We start from the raw sequence: 24135 nt of genomic DNA on the forward strand, positions 1-24135 counted from the left end.
AGAAGTGTGTACCGTTATGTGTCCGTTTCCGGCAAGTAAGGGTAATTTGTCGTGCTTGTTTCCTCCATTGTTTTCTATGACATTATATGGATGATACTACTGTCTTTTGTGTGTCTTTTATGCTAAATGGTTTTCCTTATATGTCTCTTCTACTTAGAAGTATAGAGCTGCTTGCCAGTGTGTGTGAAATCGCGCCAAAGAACTTAGGAGGGAAATGTATATATACAATATAGTGGTAACCTTTGGCTTCCTTTGTGTGGTCTTCCTTACGGCCTGTCTTACAGGCGTTGACGTGTATCAGTCTTGCTCTTTAATGTGATGGTTGTGATACTACTACCACTACTACTACTATGCTAACAATACTGCTACTGCAGCTTTTACTATTACTACTACTACTATTACTACTACTATTACTACTATTGATTATGATAATGATGATGATTATCATAATGATAAAAATAATCATACTATGTTGATAATAGAATGTAGCTAAAACCTTTGCTGTACTGATGTTGACTGTGTTTGGAGGTTTTAATGGTACGGCAATATAACAGCATCGCTCTGTATCAGCGAGGACACAACATTATGTAAATAGCCCAAAGCAAGCAGGGCAGCAGTATTCAACCTGTTCAGCAGATTCATGCTTGGGGAAACTCATTGAGGCTTTGTATGTGAAGGACATGGTTAACTGGGCTCAACCTAAAGTCGGGTCACGGGTTTTCACTCTCCTGATTTTCGGACCAAATTGTTACTACGCTTGTTGTGATTTGCTAGTCTGTTGTTGGGTTGTGTCTGCTTCAGCTGTGCTCACCGTTTAATGCATATTCAAACAACTCGTGAGTCCAGTTGGTTACGGGGGACTGTTTATATACTAAGAAAATGAAAATCTCCTCAATAAATGATACTAAGAAAATACAAAATGTCCTAAACAGCGTTCTTCTGTGCGGATAAACTTCTCCGGTGTAGGAAAAATGAAGAAATTAAGAGTAACACAGTACCAGATGACCGCAGACTTCGTCATATCACGATTCCAGTGACACACCGCACAGTGATGATGGTTGACGATGATACATAAGGCGAACAAAACAAAGTAACAGTTGCCTCTTCCAGAAATACTGTAAGATGGATCTTGTGGGCCTTTAATACAAGAAGGCGTTGATGCTTTCAAGAACAGAATGCTACTGTTTCAAGGCGGTTAGAAACCGTTCAAGAGACCCTTCACGGCCCGTGATGACGTGGTGAAGGAGCTAAGGGGTGAACGGTGGAGACATCTAAGAAGGAAATAAATAAGTGTTTTTACCAGAGTGGCTACGTGGGCCTGCGGGTCGCGGTTTCCAGTAGCCTGCTCAGCCGGCGTCGCAAGCTCAGCAACTTGGAACTCGTCCCAGCAGTGGAGGTAGGAGACCTCTGCTGGAGTCTAGGGCAGGGGAACGCCAGGCATGAAGAGAGGTAGACAGGCAGCCTTAACGCCACGCCACGTATGGTGTCCGACACCGACATGAGTTTAGATAATATGACTGATAATAGTAACGATAACTTGATGATGAACGGAAATCCTCCTTTGTTGTTTGTCGTCTGGCTTAACCATCATGTATAAACGTCAGTCACTTAGTTACACACACACACACACACACACACACACACACACATCATTTCAAGGCAGGAACCCTTTTACTGACCGGTCCCGTGGGGTGGATGAACACCTGGGATGGATGTAGAAAAACAGCCTCGCTCAGGATTCGAACCTGTATGGTCCTGACTCATGGTGGGTGACGCTAACCAGGACGCCGCGAAATCCCAAGTGTTTGATTACTATTATTGTGTTAACGGAGGTGTGTGTGTGTGTGTTGTTGGTTGTCAGTAGGTAAAGATCATTAAGCCAGCATCCAGACCCTACGTCATAACACAGAAGCAGCAAGAGTTGGTTGTTAGGTTACAGAAGGTCTGGCGTCCTGAGTTGATGAGCAGTTGTACCTCCCTACTGACTGCTGGTTGTGTATGTGTTGTTGTTGTTGTTGTTCTGTGTCGTACATTTCAGAATTTCGAAATTATATTTGTTTAGTTTCGTGATTAATTAATGATGTTGATTATATTTGTAATTATATTTCAATTTTTTGTAGTTTCCTTTTACCATATGTGTAAGAGCTGTAGGTTAGATTAGAAATAATCATTAATAATCATTATATTTCAATTTTTCTATAGTTCCTCTTTATCATATAAGTGTAAGAGCCACAGGTTAGGTTAGACCTAATCATTAGTGATTATCATCTTGTACTGTAACATGGTCGTACAGGGGAAGCGGAGCAAATGTTAATTAACTAAAAACATAGAAACTTTCTGTGTCAGAGTTTTGTACTGTGGTAATGTGTTGATCTGTGATTCACATTGTGGGTGGGAATGACATTGATGATGAATATAATGTATTTGTTAATCAGTAGTAATAAAAAAAAACTGGTGCTTCGTAATAATGTTAATTATAATTATGATGATTATGATAACTGTAATCTTCTTATAGTAGTTGCTGATAACCACGAAGTAAATTTGAATACGATACGTGCTTCGTGTCTCTTCATGATCATCAGTAAATACTAGATCACGCTCATCACTAACACGTTATTACATCATTATAACAAGGAAAACTGACACCTGTTGAGGTTCATCCCCGGTTGCTATGTGCTTCCCGATCAGTTCACACAACGTATGGTGAAGCGATGGGACTAGCCTCTGCTTGTGGCGGAGGATAAAGTATGAGATGGGAATACAATTCTAACAGTCTCTCTTCCCATCCTCAGTCATTAATGTGTGCAGGATTAATCCACAGTATTGGTAAATTTTGATCTGTTTCCCCTCTCGGTATTATAGCGTAGTTAATATTACCATTGTTTAGACTCCACGTAATGGGCTAATGTCTTTAATCATGTTTCATATCTGAGGATAATGATGATACCGTATCTTATTTACACCGAGCGACTATATGTTAACTACTGTCTCTGTCTGGGGAGGCCTTAGTAACCGACCGCTGCCAACCCTGGCTGCTCAGGTCTGGTTCTGTCTTTTTGTTTCTCGTGTTCTCGTGTGCGTTCTGCTCTGCCTGAGGCTGATTCTCAACATTACTGATGTGTGCTGGTACAGACAGCCTCGTCCCCTGACCTGGACCCATTTTATTCCTGATACACTTTTGATGCCACTGATTTTTGGATTCAGTTATAGCAGATATCAGTGTCATTTCTATATTTTTTCTTTAATTACAGATCGAAGAACAAGCTACACACACACACACACACACACACACACACACACACACACATATATATATATATATATATATATATATATATATATATATGCTTTAGATACCTCTGAGTGGACATAGCAGAGAATTAATCCTTGGAAGCGTAAGTGAGTCGTTGGGTGAAGGTTCTGTCAGCGATGAAAAATATGTGAAAAGGAGAACGTTAACTGGGAGAGCAAAAATAGGTATGAAGGAATTGTAGCCCGAAAAATATGTGGATGCGAGGCATGGGCTTTAGATAAGGCTGTGATGATGTAGGTGGATGAGTTGGAAATTAAATGTGAACGGGGCTAATAGGGAGGCAATAGCAAATAGTGATGATGTGAGGAGATGGAATGAGTATTTTGAAGGTTTGTTGAATGTGTTGAATGATAGAGTGGCAGATATATGGTGTTTTGTTCGAGGTGGTGTGCGAAGTGAAAGGGTCAGAGAATGATTTGGTAAACAGGGAAGAGGTAGTGAAAGCTTTGCGGAAGATGAAAGCCGGCAAGGCGGCGGATTTGGATGGTATTGCAGTGGAATTTATTAAAAACGGGGATGACTGTGTTGTTGACTGGTTGGTTAGGATATTTGATGTATGTATGGCTCATGGTGAAGTGCCTGAGGGTTGGCGGAATGTATGCATACTGCCATTGTACAAAGGCAGAGAGGATAAAGATGAGTGTTCAAATTACAGAGGTACAAATTTGTTGAGTATTCCTAGGAAGTTATATGGGAGGGTATTGATTGAGAGGGTGAAGGCATGTACAGAACATCAGATTAGGGAAGAGCAGTGTGGTTTCAGAAGTGGTAGAGGATGTGTGGATCAGGTGTTTTCTTTGAAGAATGTATGTGAGAAATACTTAGAAAAACAAATGGATTTGTATTTAGCATTTATGGATCTGGGGAAGGCATATGATAGAGTTGATAGAGATGCTTTGTTGAAGGTATTAAAGAGTATATCGTGTGGGAGACAAGTTGCTGGAAGCAGTGAAAAGTTTTTATCGAGTATGTAAGGCATGTGTGCGAGAAGGAAGTGAGGAAAGTGATTGGTTCTCAGTGAATGTCGATTTGCGGCAGGGGTGCGTGATGCCTCCATGGTTGTTTAATTTGTTTATGGATGGGGTTGTTAGGGAAGTGAATGCAAGAGTTTTGGAGAGAGGGGCAAGTATGCAGTCTGTTGTGGATGAGAGGGCTTGGGAAGTGAGTCAGTTGTTGTTCGCTGATACATCGCTGGTGGCTGATTCGGGTGAGAAACTGCAGAAGCTGGTGACTGAGTTTGATAAAGTGTGTGAAAAAAGAAAGCCGAGAGTAAATGTGTAAATGTGAAAAAGAGCAAAGTTATTAGGTACAGTAGGGCTGAGGGACAAGTCAATTGGGAGGTGAGATTGAATGGAGAAAAACTGGAGAAGTGAAGTGTTTTAAATATCTGGAAGTGGATTTGGCAGCGGATGGAACCATGGGAGCGGCAGTGAGTCACAGGGTGGGGGAGGGGGCGAATGTTCTGGAGCATTGAAAAATGTGTGGAAGGCGAGAACATTATCTCGGAAAGCAAAAATGGGTATGTTTGAAGGAATAGTGGTTCCAACAATGTTATATGGTTGCGAGGCGTGGCCTGTAGATAAGGTTGTGCGGAGGAGGGTGGATGCGTTGGAAATGAGATGTTTGAGGACAATATGTTGTGTGAGGTGGTTTGATTGAGTAATGAAAGGGTAAGAGAGATGTGTTGTAATAAAAAGAGTGTAGTTGAGAGAGCAGAAGAGGTTGTATTGAAATGGTTTGTTCTCATTGAGAGAATGAGTGAGGAAAGATTGACCAAGAGGATTTGGAAAGGGAGCTGTGGTTTCGGTGCATTATACATGACAGCTAGAGACTGAGTGTGAACGAATGTGTCCTTTGCTGTATTTTCCTAGCGCTACCTCGCGCGCGTGTGGGGGAAGGGGTTGTTATTTCATGTGGCGGGATGGCGACGGGAATGAATAAAGGCAGCAAGTATGAATTATTTACATGTGTATATATGCATATGTCTGTGTATGTAAATATATGTATACGTTGAAATGTATATATATGTATACATTGAAATGTATAGGTATGTATATGTGCGTATGTGGACGTGTATGTATATACATGTGTATGTGAGTGGGTTGGGCCATTCTTTCGTCTGTTTCCTTGTGCTACCTCGCTAATGACAAATATATATATATATATATATATATATATATATATATATATGTGTGTGTGTGTGTGTGTGTATATATATATATATATAATAATTATGTAGGTGTAAAAGGAGCTGATAATCAGCTTTAACCCGCCACACTTGTCTTCATTGGCGGTAGTCGTTATGAAAACTCAATTAGGTTGTGGTGGTGTTGGCACGGGAGGACCTTGAATCATGTCATACGTGTGACAGGCGACGCTCGATGCGTGAAGATGGAACACACACAGACACACACACCGGCGGCGACCGAGCAATGTATGTGGAAATTCGTGTCGTGAAAAATATTCAAAGGTTCCAGGCGATTTAGAACCATGTGGTAGATCAATGAAGATGACAAAGATAATGATGATATATTATTGATCTGTAATAGGTAATAGTTATTATTAATAACATTTCCTTCATACTTGTTCGCCGTTTCCCACGTTATGGACGTGGGGCCATGAATAGACGAAAAAGTTCCCCAGTCGCATGTTTTATTATTATTATTATTATTATTATTATTATTATTATTATTATTATTATTACTATCATTATTATGATCCATAGAGTTGTGAAGCTTTCAGATTCCCGTGTCTACAAATATCATCTAAAATAACCCCCCTCTCCGAACAGATGTCTTCTACCTCCCCAACCTCTGGTTATTCTGGTGTCTATATTCTGGTTTCTGTCCTGGTGAGCATGCACATTACCTGGTAAATCCCGTACCGAACAAGATTACTCATTTCTGTGGTGTTAGTGTCATAATAGGACAGGAAATTCTTTGTGGTTTAAATGAAAATATGTATCCGGATTTGCTGTCGTGACTTGCTCAAGGTATGTTCCTACTCTGTACTGACGGCTCATGTGTCGTAGTCCAACTTGCCCCCAACCTAGTACCATACAACTCTTCTGGTTGTATGTAGGATGCGTTAGGATCAGCCCTTTGAAGCTGTATCACCTCCCGAAGGATAAGTAAGAAGGGGTAAGGGAATCCACATAACTCTTGAGCTATTAATCAACACAACCGGGTCTCTGGTGACAGTATATGTTCCGTTATGACTTACTGGAAAGACAGTTGATCATAACCTTTCGAATTTTAGGCATATTATAGGAAGGAGGGAATTGAAATAAGTGTTGGATATAGCTAGCTCATGTTTGCGCTCAGTAATGCATCGCTTTCGTAAGCACTTGTAACAGATCACCAACAGTGACGTATAGGCTGTCATAATCGGTGAGGACGAATAACCAGCTCGTTGTGGACTGGCGTCACTGGTTTATAACTGCTGTTTATAGTAATGCGACGCCTACGTGACCGTAGGAGCAACTGCACCGCACAGTTAGCCCGTCTGCAGAGCAGGAAATGCGCAGTGCCCAGGCGCAGTAGGGCTAGGGGAAGGTTTCGCCAGGTACGCACGCACTTCAGGACTCCTCGCCATTAATATGCAGTGATGGCTGCGGCTTGAGGACTCCCGAGGATGTTAAAGGTCAGGAGAGACTGGCTCGTGCCTCGCGGGCACGCATGTGTGAACGGGAGGCTGGAACTGACAAGGACGCCTGACGGAAGTAATCGCCTTGTTGTGCGACGTCAAGAGCTGGGGGGGGGGGGGGGGGGGGGGCTGTTACTATGAATAAGGCTTGGCCTTGTCTTCCGCAGTGTAGCCAGCATAAGTAGTAACAAGTTGTTAAAACTGAAATTGGTAGTTATACACTAGACCGCGAGGTGAACCGATTGCACATCGGAACATGGCGTCATGTATGTTGGTAAAGCGTGTTGTCAGTAAACACGGTCACTGTACGGTAAGGACTGGTCATCGTGGTGTTGTCAGTAAACACGGTCACTGTACGGTAAGGACTGGTCATCGTGGTGTTGTCAGTAAACACGGTCACTGTACGGTAAGGACTGGTCATCGTGGTGTTGTCAGTAAACACGGTCACTGTACGGTAAGGACTGGTCATCGTGGTGTTGTCAGTAAACACGGTCACTGTACGGTAAGGACTGGTCATCGTGGTGTTGTCAGTAAACACGGTCACTGTACGGTAAGGACTGGTCATCGTGGTGTTGTCAGTAAACACGGTCACTGTACGGTAAGGACTGGTCATCGTGGTGTTGTCAGTAAACACGGTCACTGTACGGTAAGGTGATCACTGGTCATCGTGGTGTTGTGATTGTTGGATGAAAGGAATTTGACCGTCCCGGACCCACGGGCAATATTTTGCATCGTTTCGTATTGAAGTTTTTCGTTCAGTTGTGGATTTTGTTCATCTATCATGTGATTTGTGATGTTCGATGAAGTGTTATACCTGTTGAACACCTGGTGGTAACACATAACTATTTATTGTTATTTTTTTCAACCGAATGATTATTGATTCGTCAAAATGGTTTGTACTGTACTAGTGGTTCTTCCATCAAATTAGGCTGTGATGGTTTGATAAAATGATTATTTATTTTTTGTACTTGTTAGGAAAATGAAAAAAAAAAAGAATCAGTAAGGAGAGCACTGGACGCCTGGCATACGTTGACAGGTTAAGACGCCTTAGTGCCCAGTATGATGTACCTTGTTCTTATGTACAGCACGTTGTCCGTTGTATTTGGTTTCAGTCATTAGCTCCCAACTGGGACGCTTGTGCGTACACAAAACTTTGAATACATAATGCCCTACAACAGCAAGGATTCGAACCCAGACCTTTTACGTAGTAGGTGGGAACTTGTGATATATACTTACTTTCCCGCTCTCCTCTCTCTTTCTTTCCCCAACCCTCACATTTCTTCAGACTTTCACCAAACACAAACATTAGTTGCCACACGAAAATATTTTATGGCGAGGTTTTCGGGGAGTTTGTTTCTCTTGTGGCAAGTGAACGTCACTTCATCCATAAGTCATCACATCAGCAAGGGTGTTGCTTGCTTCTCGCACCAGCGCGCGCCACCACCATCACCATAATAAAGCGCCGTAATAACTTCAACACACTAGACACTGAGTGAGACTTACCACGTACAGTGTTCCTTACTGGATCCTCGGTCATATGTCTGATGCAGCTTCGTTGAGAATTATTTATTTATGATTTCCCCAGAAGCCACCCCCCTTTTTTTTTTTCTAAAGGATCTCGAATTAACGACAGGATCCCTTACCTAGGAGTTCCTGCAACACCAAGGCTATGTTGCTTCCCATGACATGGAAATGATGGACTCCTTAGGAGTAAAGTTCTTTGACGAGACTGTGCTTTGATGATACAGCGGCAGGTGTAGCCCAGTAACACCAGAATTGTATACGTATTACAGCTAGAGAATGGGTGTTATCGGATTCGGCCTTTTTGCGTCTATTCCTGGCGCTTCTTCGCTACAGCGGGTATTAGCAAGCAAATATGATATATATATATATATATATATATATATATATATATATATATAAGAAAGAAAATGTGGATACACGTGAGATTTGTATATGGACTGGACGTCCAGCTCAGAACGCTTCCTGCAGCATCTCATTTCTTCCTCGCCCCATGCAGGAGATCAAGACCCTGTGAACCCAAAACTTGGTCCTAGAATACGCCAGGAACCTTGCCAATTCCATGCCCACACGTCAAGGCCAAATGAGACATGTCAAAGTACTAAAATTGTGACACCGCCTTTAGAAATGCTTAATGGGAACGGACAATTTTTTTTTTGCGGACGATATATATATATATATATATATATATATATATATATATATATATATATATATATATTTTTTTTTTTTTTTTTGTTGGGGGTTGAATGTAGAATAATCCTGAGAAAGTGACAGTCGTGGATACAGACTGGGTGTGGCCTCTTGAATGGGCGCCAGAGCCACTGAAGAAAGTTCAGATCCTTCTAAATGGATATTCCAGTGGCTGGGGCTCCACTCGATGATATCAGATAGCATGCGTCATGTGACATACATGCCTCCTAGGCTGCTTGACCTCGTGGAGAATTGGGGTAAGCTGATATTCATACAGGGGCGCAGCTTGACAGCGTGGAGGATGCAGAAGTAGTTCTTCAATCACTGTCGGGGGGGTGACGCAGCCGCACCTCCCGCAATCCTCCATTGTGAAGTATTCTGCTAATCTACAGTTGTGAAGAAATACATAGTTTCCTGCCATTACCTGCGCCTGATTGTCACTTTGCTGCAGTTGCCAGTAACGTGAATGGTTGTAACCCTCATCACGTTTTATATAATCATTTCTAAGACATTTTTCGTAAAATGAGTTCTGGCATCTACCGTGTGTATAAAGTTTTTAGTTTTTAAAGTTGTCTCAGGTCGATTGTAGTGTTCACTTACTCTGACATTGTCATGCTGTTTAAGACATTCTGGTTGGGATAATGTTCAAAACTCTGAAAACATGTGCTGTAAACCTTATTGTACACGTGTATATAGTCGAAATTAGGACGTAGTGTCGGGCCATCCTTTTATTTTCTTGATTTTGCCAACATCTTGTACTGGCCGAAGCAACAGTCATTAGTGTAGTTGTTCGAGAGTGTGATCACTGATGGTTAACGACAAGGTTGCTTATTGAACATCTTCACTTTTATCACACACACAAAAAAAATTGTCGCTGGGATGATTAACCTTTGTGGAGATTATAAAGAAACCTCCAGCTACTACTGCCGTATGATACTCTCGCCTAAACAGCCGGCAGCAGACGCCTTTGTACACCTCCTCCTCCTCCTCCTCCTCCCCCTAAGTGCTGGAAGCTACCGATCACTACACGAATTTACCGTATGACGCAAAAGTCGCACATTGGCAGTAGGTTTTTAGAAGCATACGTACATTCGAAACTTCGTAGTGTCCAAGACAGAACACTGGAATTCTGTATTATAATGTACCATTATATTATGAGAGTATGTGATAAATCTATTTTCTTGGTAATATATTTATTTATTGTGGCATGTCTTTAGATACACATCCTGCTGGCAGTTATATATAGCCCTTTTGTCTCCATGACATTTCACTGAGGCACTTTATGACTCGACATCTCATTAAGGAGCACTTGACGTTGTAGATTTAACTTGAGCCAGTTGCTATGCGAAATGATTGGGATTAAGTTCTTTATGTAGCAAGCCTACCCGTAACTTGATTCAGACTGGCACCACCAGCTCAGTACATACCGTAGCCTTTTCTATGAGCCAGTTTAGTACGATGGCTACTTATGGGGTAAGTTCTGCGAACATTTTCTGAAACTTACCTTATTGTGCCGGGGGCGTTATTTTTTTATTATTATTATTTTGCCATTCGCTGCTTTAAAAGGACTTGTTAGTCAGGAACGTGATGTTGTCCATCAGGGCGAGGTCGCTGGGTTTCTCTTGCATCAAGTAAACCACATCACCCGTCCTCATCGTGACCGCGTGGAACGCTTCTTGAAACCTTCATCAGGCTTTGGCTTGAATATATGAACTCATATTTCACTGACTGTGACTCACGTGTTCACCATTTAGGCTATACATGGAATCCGTAAATGTGAAAGAATAAAACTTAGGAATCTTTGTTGTTTGCCGAAGAATTTGAGTGAAGTGATAAATTAGTTTACTATTTACTGGCCTTATGATATATAAAGAACTTAGTATTTCTTGATCAGTCTACCGAGATGATTATTTTCATGTGCATCAGACGCTCGAACGGTGTAGCAATGCGGATGGATTCTTCTAAAAGACATGGTATATTACGAAAAAAAAAAAAAAAAACCAGCTGCCTCTGGGTTACATGGTAAGCGATTTCTTTTCCCATCGGTGGACACGAGTTCTTTCATGACCTCACGGGCATAGCGAGCCAGGGAAATTATACGTCCGTCAGGCCTTCAGTCACCAGCTAACATCACGGAATGTTGTGCCATTGTCCTTGGTAATGATGTCTGCCAGATTGTTTCGCATCGGGTCATTCTTTCAGTAATGTCGCCTGCACTGTTTTTGTATGTGACGTTGCATTCATATCATGTTACATAACCACGACTTGCGAGCCTGTATTAAAGTATGAGAATCTTAAGTGTATTACTTCATACACGTACATTCCTATAAATGCGTTTTTTTTTTCCTCTGAATACACTACTCCATGTATATTAATGCATTAATCCATACATATGAATACATTGTCCCTTGCCCAGGGATACACTACATACATACTCTTTAGTTTGCACACATTAAAGGATCACAAATTTTTAAGTGTCTTTAAAGTTGAAAACGATAAAATCCCGGTTAGGCTCATCACACAGCGGAGCCCGGGCACCTTACACTTGGCGAGCTGTGATTGGACGCCTCTGCCTCGCGCCGCTCGCTCGAGGAAGAAAAAAAAAGTTTATAGAAAAAAAAGATATCGCCAGCGGGCCTGCCGAGTGACCACACTGCCAGGCGTGTAACGTAACCATTACATTGATGACGGCAGTAACCTTTCCTGTCGTAAGCTGGGGTCGCCTTGCATTTCAAACGACACAATATACCGTCTTAAATTTTTGCGTTTTTTTCATGATAATAGTAAGAAATTTCGTGATTTTGATGTACTAATTTTCATAAATATACATGAAAGTCCCACGTTGCGAGCGTGCGCACTCATAAGCACGGACACACAACACGAGCCATAGATCTATGGTCCTCTACTGACGTAGGGTCAGCATGTCGCCTTCAGTCATATCTTCCACCTCTTACACCGCTCACATGTTGAGGACTCTGGAATAGGACCTCCATAACCGTTATTGTTATCAGCAGTAAGTTACCAATTCGCTGTCGTTGTTTAATTTCGGGTCAAGTCTTTCCATCCTCACCTTCAATAGTGAAAAAAAGGAGGAAAAGATGTTAAAGACTTTAATAAAAGTGAACCTGTATCCAGTTATGGGAGGTGCGGTGCTGTGCTCGAGTACGGTGGACTTGGTGAAGCGTAAAGACTGCGGGTGGCAACACTGGCGAGCGATGATCAGGCGAATTGTTGGAACATACCTGACAGTTGACGCTCCTCTACATCATATTTACTGGGTGTTACTCGATGTCATGTGTACGATCTTTGAAATGCACGGTTTGATAACTCTTTAAATGATACAGTTATGTAGTTTTATATTGTGAATTAATGGCAGTAAGATGCATATAAGGAAAGTCAAGTTATGAAATCGGTAACACTGGTGATACTTCCTTCTCTAGCGACCTCCAAAAGTGATACTTCAACTGATTTCCATCATCAGTTGAGCCGGGGTCGTTAGCGCCCCGACAGTAGGTAGTGTGGCCGTTCACCGTGATGCGTGTCGTCTTTCAACCTTGATGCAGCTTCGTTGCTCCGTGTGTCACCAAGAATTTCCTGATATAGAAACGAAGTTTTATATATATATGTATATATATATATATATATATATATATATATATATATATATATATATATATATATATATATGGGGATAGGGGAGAAAGAATACTTCCCACGTATTCCCTGCGTGTCGTAGAAGGCGACTAAAAGGGGAGGGAGCGGGGGCTGGAAATCCTCCCCTCTTGTTTTTTTTTTTTTTAATTTTCCAAAAGAAGGAACAGAGAAGGGTGCCAGGTGAGGATATTCCCTCAGAGGCCCAGTCCTCTGTTCTTAACGCTACCTTGCTAACGCGGGAAATGGCGAATAGTTTGAAAGAAAGAAGAATATATATATATATATATATTTATATATATATATATATATATATATATATATATATATATATATATATTGTGTGTGTGTGTGTGTGAAAAGTACACAATTAGCGAGTGTACATAAGCTGCAGGTAAAATCACATGGAAACGGAAAATACGGAACCAAGCGCTCTCAGTCCAAAGTGTGTAATTATACGAAAGCGCTTGATGCTTTGTACTTTCCGTTACCTTATGGTTTTACTTGCATAATATATGATATATATATATATATATATATATATATATATATATATATATATATATATATATATATATATATGTATATATATATATATATATATATATATATATATATATATATATATATATATATATATGTGTGTGTGTGTGTGTGTGTGTGTGTATGTGTGTTGTATATGTATATATACATATGAAGTCTGTTGGGTATGAGAGAGCTTGGGAAGTGAGTCAGTTGTTGTTCGCTGATGATACAGCGCTGGTTGCTGATTCATGTGAGAAACTGCAGAAGCTGGTGACTGAGTTTGGTAAAGTGTGTGAAAGAAGAAAGTTAAGAGTAAATGTGAATAAGAGCAAGGTTATTAGGTACAGTAGGGTTGAGGGTCAAGTCAATTGGGAGGTGAGTTTGAATGGAGAAAAACTGGAGGAAGTAAAGTGTTTTAGATATCTGGGAGTGGATCTGGCAGCGGATGGAACCATGGAAGCGGAAGTGGATCATAGGATGGGGGAGGGGGCGAAAATTCTGGGAGCCTTGAAGAATGTGTGGAAGTCGAGAACATTATCTCGGAAAGCAAAAATGGGTATGTTTGAAGGAATAGTGGTTCCAACAGTGTTGTATGGTTGCGAGGCGTGGGCTATGGATAGAGTGGTGCGCAGGAGGATGGATGTGCTGGAAATGAGATGTTTGAGGACAATGTGTGGTGTGAGGTGGTTTGATCGAGTAAGTAACGTAAGGGTAAGAGAGATGTGTGGAAATAAAAAGAGCGTGGTTGAGAGAGCAGAAGAGGGTGTTTTGAAATGGTTTGGGCACATGGAGAGAATGAGTGAGGAAAGATTGACCAAGAGGATATATGTGTCGGAGGTGGAGGGAACGAGTGAGGAAAGATTGACCAAGAGGATATATGTATCGGAGGTGGAGGGAACGAGGAGAAGAGGGAGACCAAATTGGAGGTGGAAAGATGGAGTGAAAAAGATTTTGTGTGATCGGGGCATGAACATGCAGGAGGGTGAAAGGAGGGCAAGGAATAGAGTGAATTGGAGCGATGTGGTATACGGGGGTTGACGTGCTGTCAGTGGATTGAATCAGGGCATGTGAAGCGTCTGGGGTAAACCATGGAAAGCTGTGTAGGTATGTATATTTGCGAGTGTGGACGTATGTATATACATGTGTATGGGGGTGGGTTGGGCCATTTCTTTCGTCTGTTTCCTTGCGCTACCTCGCAAACGCGGGAGACAGCGACAAAAAAAAAAAATATATATATATATATATATATATATATATATATATATATATATATATATATATATAGATAGATAGATAGATAGATATGTGTTAGCCCAAGCTGTCTTGTTCTAGTGGTTCATATCATTCGAGTCTGTATTTTTATTGGAAATGAGGGTTTTCTAAAGATGGCCATCGATTGATTAAAGGATGAGGTGTAGTTCAAGGTTCATCGTCCTGGTGAAAAATTAAGCGCTCTTTGGAGACAACCATCAAGTGTTGATGCCTTGGATGCATTCATGGTTTTCCTATCTGTCGAACATTGCCGCTCACATAGCCAGGAGATTCACCGTAGTTGGGCTATTTAGATTTGTGCCGCCTACAAATTATTGCTTGTCATGGTGAGCCCTTTGGTAGGGCCAGAGTCTGCTCTTCATATTACAGGTTTCCGCAGGGATGCATTCGTGTTTTATTTTATATTATAGGAGTTGACGAATTGTATGTTGTTGCGTCTGTTGTCCAATGGTTATCACAGGGTTTTTGTGATCAGTCTTCCATAAACAAAGATGTGCGCACGGAAGGAACTGCGCGGCGTTCCGATGTTTATCGTGGCGTGATGTGGTTGGTGGGACACACCTGTGAACAGTCTGGCTGAGGTTTTGCTCCTGACTGCTACCGTCGTGAATGGATCATGTATCGTGTCTCGCTGTTCGTTTATTTAAGGATGTATCGTACTTACCAGTTCTTTCTGGTGTTTTAAGTAATAGTTTCAAAAAAAAATTTAAACCGAATACGGTAACGTTATCCACGTTCGTTTGTATTTCTTTTAATGATGTTTAAAGTTTTTGAATAATATTTGTGATTGGACTAATCTCTGTGTTCTTTCCAGGACTTTACGATTAACAGGAAATATTGATCTTTGATTATATAGTGAAAGTGATAAAGAAAATTTTGTTGAACACTGAGAGACAGTGAAGTGCGAGGTAGATCAGTGAGACGTGAGTGAAAATTGTAGAAGACATACCACCTTACTACAGGATCTACCCACCCTGAGAGGAGGCCAGTCTCCAGTGGCAAGGTAAGTGTCACCTCGCTTCCCACAACGTTATTTCCATTTATATATATATATATATATATATATATATATATATATATATATATATATATATATATATGTATATATATATATATATATATATATATATATATATATAATTTTTTTTTTTTTTTTTTGCCGCTGTCTCCCGCGTTTGCGAGCTAGCGCAAGGAAACAGACGAAAGAAATGGCCCAACCCACCCCCATACGCATGTATATACATACGTCCACACACGCAAATATACATACCTACACAGCTTTCCATGGTTTACCCCAGACGCTTCACATGCCCTGATTCAATCCACTGACAGCACGTCAAAACCGGTATACCACATCGATCCAATTCACTCTATTCCTTGCCCTCCTTTCACCCTCCTGCATGTTCAGGCCCCTATCACACAAAATCTTTTTCACTCCATCTTTCCACCTCCAATTTGGTCTCCCACTTCTCCCACTTCTCCTCGTTCCCTCCACCTCCGACACATATATCCTCTTGGTCAATCTTTCCTCACTCATTCTCTCCATGTGCCCAAACCATTTCAAAACACCCCCTTCTGCTCTCTCAACCACGCTCTTTTTATTTCCACACATCTCTCTTACCCTTACGTTACTTACTCGATCAAACCACCTCACACCACACATTGTCCTCAAACATCTCATTTCCAGCACATCCATCCTCCTGCGCACAACCCTATCCATACCTCACGCCTCGCAACCATACAACATTGTTGGAACCACTATTCCTTCAAACATACCCATTTTTGCTTCCCGAGACAATGTTCTCGACTTCCACACATTCTTCAAGGCTCCCAGGATTTTCGCCCCCTTCCCCACCCTATGATCCACTTCCGCTTCCATGGTTCCATCCTCTGCCAAATCCACTCCCAGATATCTAAAACACTTTACTTCCTCCAGTTTTCTCCATTCAAACTTACCTCCCAATTGACTTGACCCTCAACCCTACTGTACCTAATAACCTTGCTGTTATTCACATTTACTCTTATATATATATATATATATATATATATATATATATATATATATATATATATATATATATATGTTTTGATGAATGTTGCATAGTCACTGTGTTGAGGCGCTAAGTCATTTTAGTTTGCTAAGCTTATGGTTCACTGACCGCTGTTTGGAAGGTTTTAGATAATATTTCCAATATTTATTTTTTAACTTTTACTGAAAAATACTTTTTGAAATGGAGTCTGTACATTATAGGAAAACGGTGACCGTAATGAATGAGGTAATACAGAAATGAAACAGAGAACATTTTTATCAGAAAGATAAGAAATATCCTTGTGTTGAGTGTGTCCGTCCTTAATGGACAACTTCAAGACAGCCATGAAGTACCTTATTTCCCAACAGACAGGACATATTCGTTGAACAAAGTAAAAATAGTCTCCAGAGTACGCTCAGCGGTGATTATATCTTCTGACATTGTCCAGCCGATGATATGCTCCTTCTGTTATTTATATAAAAAGACTGTAAGGAACATTGCCATACCCAACAGAGGGCATTGTGTATTGGCGTTTCCCCCCTCTGTGTCTCAGGGAAAGCAGAGCTTGATTTCATTAACGCATTACTTAAGGTGGCGGTGTTTACTAGGGGGAGCAGGAATGCAGACACAGATGAAGAGAGAGAAAAGATATTAAGGGAAGTAATGCGATGGAATTTGATCTGCAAAGCACTATAGATATTGACCCATCAGTGGGAAAACTTTGCGAGGAGTTGTACGGGAGATGTTCAAGAAGTCACAACAGACATTGACCATGAGATGGAAAGAGTAAGAAAATATTATGGAAAGTGATATATATATATATATATATATATATATATATATATATATATATATATACGTATTCATTTATTTATTATACTTTGTCGCTGTCTCCCGCGTTAGCGAGGTAGCGCAAGTAAACAGACGAAAGAATGGTCCAACCCACCCACATACACATGTACATACATACATGTGCACACACGCACATATACATACCTATGCATTTCAACGTATACATATATCTACCTACACAGACATATACATATATACACATGTACATAATTCATACTTGCTGCCTTTATGCAGCATAAGTCATCCCTACACAGATGCCACAGGATAAGGCAGCCTTACTCATATGCCACAGGATAAGGCAGCCTTACTCATATGCCACAGGATGAGGCAGCCTTACACAGATGCCACAGGATAAGGCAGCCTTATTCATATGCCACAGGATGAGGCAGCCTTACACAGATGCCACAGGATAAGGCAGCCTTACTCATATGCCACAGGATAAGGCAGCCTTACTCATATGCCACAGGATAAGGCAGCCTTACTCATATGCCACAGGATAAGGCAGCCTTACTCATATGCCACAAGATGAGGCAGCCTTACACAGATGCCACAGGATAAGGCAGCCTTACGCAGTTGCCACAGGACAAGGCCGCCTTACACAGGTGCCACCGAAGAGGTTGAACGTATGGAGTTGTGTTACAAGAATCTTCTATAGCAACTGAGCTAATGAATTCCTCATTTGATGCAGGAGAAGTGTTCCTTGTGAAGATTGACAACCATAATCTGGTCTGTGCACTAATCTATAAGCCACATGGTGCTAGACCGCGAGAACTTTTAGAACAGACGAGAATATAAAGTCTGTTCTCGACCACCATGGAAAGCCAGACCCAAAAGCAGTCTTCTTAGGGCGCTCCAGCCTACCACGCATTGGATACAAACACCTGCTAAACAGCATAGGAGGTGAGAATCTATTACCCGGAAGCAGTTCGGCAGGACAGCTGCAGAAAAGGGAACTATTACGAATCAGTGACAAGTTTTCACTAAGTCAGCAGATAGCGACAAGTGATGTAGACCTTATTTGTGACATCACCATCATAGATACACCGTACTCTGATCGCAACATACCGTAATAGAAGGACAGACAAGTGTAGATGCTAAACAGCCAGTGCAAATCGCGCCACCATGTAGGTGAATTCAGCTCTTTCAATTTTAATGGTACGTAGATAGAATGGGAAGACGTCGATGAGATGTCTGCGACATATTTCCTGCTGAGTTTGCAAACACCAGAGGAGTGTGGCATCACAGACTCGCTCCAGAAGTGCAACAGACATGTTCTCGTGAAAGAAATGTACTGGCACAAGAGGTCTAGACTAGAATGTTATGGATAAAGAAGGTCTGTCGTGTGAATTTAAGAACGTAAACCATACACTCAAAAAGTCATACGAGAGTTAGGATAAACAAGAAGAAGAGCCATCTGTGAGACAGAGGAAAAGAAATACTTTTTATTCATATGCTGAACGCAAGTGGAGGACGACAAGTTACATTAAACCACAAAGAAATAGGTGGGCACACACGCGGAAGGTTGTCGCGAGATGAGAGGGACGAAAAAACTGCACGAGTCGGTGTTCATTGAGCCAAAAACCACCCTGAGATAAACGACTCCTAACGACCTCTGTCTGAACTGCAGCCGTCTCATGTTACGCATGGCAGATCTCATCACTCGGCCGCAGGACTTGTACAGGCCTGCTAAAAACATCCCTGTACGCTCAACCTCTGGACCCATACTACTGGAACTTCGACTTAATATGCAAGTGCAAACACCTCAGTGCGAGCACTGACCATCCTTTTGACAAAAAAAAGACGACTCTGGTATCATCTCCGAGAGTTTGAAACACCCACATCACCATCTCCATAAAGGAGGAAGGAAAGTCATAAGAAGGTACCGACTGTTAGTTGTGATGTAATTAACTGACCTGATGAAATCATAATTTGCATAATCTAAGACAACATGGGTCCAGGCCGGGAAGATCATGCGTCTTTCTCACTTTAACAACCACAGGAAAATTGAAGAGGCGTCAGAGGGACACACACACACCGCGGGTGTGATACGGTCTACATAGTTTTTGTTGAAGCTTTCGGTGAATGTGACGACGGTGTCACAACACACAATATGTAAATGGAAATAAGAGGAAAAACTGGATAATGGTTATGCAGAAAACAACAGATCAAGACAGTTTGTTGTTGCCAACTAGGCTATTTCGTACCACCACGGTGAGAAGCCTAGTCCTTCATTCTCACGCTGACCCACATACGAGTCATTGTTTCACATCATCCTCCCCGGATGATATCGGAATGAATATGAAGATCCTTTCAATAGATCATCCTGGAAAACTGACGTAAGTACAGTCACCCCGCTGGGCTGCCGAAAACAGCATGATTCTCAATTGGGAAAACCTTCAAATATTCCGGTGTCAGGAGAGTGAATGAAAGACAATACAAAACTACCAGACAGGTATAGACACCATCATCTCACAAGTAAGCATTGTAAAATACCTTGGAATTATACTGTGTGACGACCCTACCTTCAGTGAATACAGGAGCAACAGGTGCCTCCTCCTGAAACACATAAAGCTAGAGTTACAACGGATCTTCGAGACATATCAAAGGTTAGGAATGACGCGCCTTATGCCGATACTCAGACCACTGCCGTGTGCTGATGTTTGTATTGAGGACGGGCTGGCTACCACAGGAAGACAGTGTCCACATATCTTTATGGCCAGCATTGACCATAAATGGTCACCTGAAATGGTCAGTTGACATAAGTGAGTAAAATCTTGTGAAAGAACAACCCTCAGTGTCCATCCTGACTGTGCTCTTGAGTGTAGCACAGTCTGGGAGCCGTAGGAGCCCCTGGATTTTGTGTGTGTGTATATATATATATATATATATATATATATATATATATATATATATATATATATATATATATATAAACCCTCCCCTCCTTCTATTTTAACTTACTAAAAGAGGAAACAGAAGGAGTCACGCGGAGAGTGCTCATCCTCCTCGAAGGCTGAGATTGGGGTGTCTATATGTGTGTAGATGTAACCAAGATGAGAAAAAAGGAGACGTAGGTAGTGTGTTTGAGGAAAGGAACCTGGATGTTTTGGCTCTGAGTGAAACGAAGCTCAAGGGTAAAGGGGAAGAGTGGTTTGGGAATGCCTTGGGAGTAATGTCGGGTTAGTGAGAGGACAAGAGCAAAGGAAGGAGTAGAACTACTCCTGAAACAGGAGTTGTGGGAGTATGTGATAGAATGGAAGAAAGTAAACTCTAGATTGATATAGGTAAAACTGAAAGTGGATGGAGAGAGATGGGTGATTATTGGGGCCTATGCATCAGGGCAGGAGAAGAAAGATCATGAGAGGCAAATGTTTTGGGAGCAACTGAGTGAGTGTGTTAGCAGTTTTGATGCACGAGACCGGTTATAGTGATGGGTAATTTGAATGCAAAGGTGAGTAATGTAGCAGTTGAGGGAATAATTGATGGACTTGGGGGTTTCGGTGTTGTAAATAGAAATGGTGAAGAGCTTGTAGATTTGTGTGCTGAAAAGAGAGACATACATAAATATACGTATTTAAGGAGATATTGCCAGAGAGCGTTGTTGGATTTCGTGTTAATTGATAGGCGCGCGAAAGAGAGACTTGGATGTTAATGTGCTGAGGGGTGCAACTGGAGAGATGTCTGATCATTATCTTGTGGAGGCGAAGGTGAAGATTCGTAGAGCCTTTCACAAGAGAAGAGAGAATATTGGGGTGAAGAGAGTGGTGAGAGTAAGTGAGCTTGGGAAGGAGTTTTGCATGAGGAAGTACCAGGAGAGACTGAGTGCAGAATGGAAAAAGGTGAGAGCAAAGGACGTAAGGGGAGTGGGGGAGGAATGGGATGTATTTAGGGAGCAGTGATGACTTGCGCAAAAGATGCTTGTGGCATGAGAAGCGTTGGAGGTGGGCAAATTAGAAAAGGTAGCGAGTGGTGGGATGAAAAAGTAAGATTATTATTGAAAGAGAAGAGAGAGGCATTTGGACAATTTTTGCAGGGAAATAGTGCAAATGACTGGAAGATGTATAAAAGAAAGAGGCAGGAGGTCAAGAGAAAGGTGCAAGAGGTGAAAAATGGACAAATGAGAGTTGGGGTGAGAGAATATCATTAAATTTTATTTAGAATTTAAATGTCTTTTGGAAGGAGGTAAATAAAGTGCGTAATACAAGAGAACAAGTGGGAATATCGGTGAAGGAGGTAATGGGGAGGTGATAACAAGTAGTGGTGATGAGGAGATGGAGTGAGTATTTTGAAGGTTTGTTGAATGTGTTAGATGATATAGTGGCAGATATAGGATGTTTTGGCCGAGGTGCTGTGCGAAGTGAGAGGGTTAGGGAGAATGATTTGGTAAATAGAGAAGAGGTAGTGAAAGCTTTGCGGAAGATGAAAGCTAGCAAGGCGGTGGGTTTGGATGGTATTGCAGTGGAATTTATTTAAAAAGGGGATGACTCTGTTCTTGACTGGATGGTGAGGATATTCAATGTATGTATGGCTCATGGTAAAGTACCTGAGGATTGGCGGAATGCATGCATAGTGCCTTTGTACAAAGGCAAAGGGGATAAGGGTGAGTGTTCAAATTACAGAGATATAAGTTTGTTGAGAATTCCTGGGAAATTATATGGGAGGGTATTGATTGAGAGGGTAAAGGCATTTACAGAACATCAGATTGGGGAGGAGCAGTGTGGTTTCAGAAGTGGTAGAGGGTGCGTGGATCAGGTGTTTGCTTTAAAGAATGTATGTGAGAAATACGTGGAAAAACAAATGGATTTGTATGTAGTATTTATGGATCTGGAGAAGGCATATGATAGAGTTGATAGAGATGCTCTGTGGAAGGTATTAAGAGTATATGGTGTGGGAGGCAAGTTGCTAGAAGCAGTGAAATTTTTTTATTGAAGATGTAAGGCATGTGTACGAGTAGGAAGAGAGGAAGGTGATTGGTTCTCAGTGAATGTCGGTTTGCGGCAGGGGTGCGTGATGTCTCCATGGTTAATTTGATTATGGATGGGGTTGTTAGGGAGGTGAATATGTGAATAAGAGCAAGGTTATTAGGTTGAGTAGGGTTGAGGGACAAGTCAATTGGGAGGTAAGTTTGAATGGAGAAAAACTGGAGGAAGTGAAGTGTTTTAGATATCTGGGAGTGGATTTGGCAGCGGATGGAACCATGGAAGCGGAAGTGAGTCACAGGGTTTGGGAGTAGGCGAAAGTTCTGGGAGCGTTGAAGAATGTGTGGAAGGCAAGACCATTATCTCGGAAAGCCGAAATGGGTATGTTTGAAGGAATAGTGGTTCCAACAATGTTATATGGTTGCAAGTCGTGGGTTATAGATAGGGTTTTGTTGAGGAGGGTGGATGTGCTGGAAATGAGATGTTTGAGGATGATATGTGGTGTGAGGTGGTTTAATCGAGTAAGTAATGAAAGGGTAAGAGGGATGTGTGGTAATAGAAAGAGTGTGGCTAAGAGAGCAGAAGAGGGTGCATTGAAATGTTTTGGTCACATGGAGAGAATGAGTGAGGAAAGATTGACAAAGAGGATATATGTGTCAGAGTTGGAGGGAACGAGGAGAAGTAGAACACCAAATTGGAGGTGGAAGGATGGAGTGAAAACTATTTTGAGCGATCGGGCCCTGACCATGCAGGAGGGTGAAAGGCGTGCAAGGAATAGAGTGAATGGGAACGATGTGGTATACCGGGTTCGACGTACTGTCAATGGATTGAACCAAGGCACGTCAAGCGTCTGGGGTAAACCATGGAATAAAACATCTTTTTATTCTCCCTAAAATTTAATGATACTCTCTCACCCCAACTCTCATTTGCCCTCCTTTTCACCTCTTGCACCTTTCTCATAACCTCCTGCCTCTTTCTTTTATACATATCCCACTCATTTGCATTATTTTCCAGCAAAAATTGTCCAAATGCCTCTCTCTCCTCTTTCACTAATACTCTTACTTCTTCATCCCACCACTCACTTCCCTTTCTAATCTTCCCTTCTCCCACGCTTCTCATGCCACAAGCATCTTTTGTGCAAGCCATCACTGCTTCCCTAAATACATCCCATTACTCCCCCACTCCCCTTACGTCCTTTGTTCTCACCTTTTTCCATTCTGTACTCATTCTCTCCTGGTACTTCCTCACACAAGTCTCCTTCCCAAGCTCACTTACTCTCACCACTCTTTTCACCCCAACATTCTCTCCAATCTTCACCTTCGCCTCCACAAGATAGTGATCAGACATCCTTCCAGTTGCACCTCTCAGCACATTAACATCCAAAAGTTTCTCTTTCGCACGCCTATCAGTTAACACGTAATCCAATAACGCTCTCTGGCCATCTCTCCTACTTACATACGTATACTTATGTATATCTCTCTTTTTAAACCAGGTATTCCCAGTCACCACTCCTTTTTCAGCACATCAATCTACAAGCTCATCACCATTTTCATATACAACACTGAACACCCCATGTACACCAATTATTCCCTCAACTGCCACATTACTCACCTTTTCATTCAAATCATCCATCACTATCACCCGGTCTCGATCATGAAAACTACTAACACATTCGCTCAGCTGCTCCCAAAACACTTGCCTCTCATGATCTTTC

The 24135-nt window shown here is 41.7% G+C and overlaps 1 protein-coding gene across 1 annotated transcript in view; it reads left to right on the forward strand.

Moving 5' to 3' along the window:
- The window catches only part of LOC139762511 (uncharacterized), an 854543-nt gene that overhangs the window by 37795 nt on the left and 792613 nt on the right, over positions 1–24135 (forward strand). The window contains exon 2 of the mRNA XM_071687495.1: positions 15435–15623. The gene's annotated coding sequence lies outside the window, so the exon portion shown is untranslated. The remainder of the gene's footprint in view (positions 1–15434; positions 15624–24135) is intronic.

The sequence above is a fragment of the Panulirus ornatus genome, chromosome 3 (genome assembly GCF_036320965.1).
Source record: "Panulirus ornatus isolate Po-2019 chromosome 3, ASM3632096v1, whole genome shotgun sequence".
NCBI classification, from domain to species: domain Eukaryota; kingdom Metazoa; phylum Arthropoda; class Malacostraca; order Decapoda; family Palinuridae; genus Panulirus; species Panulirus ornatus.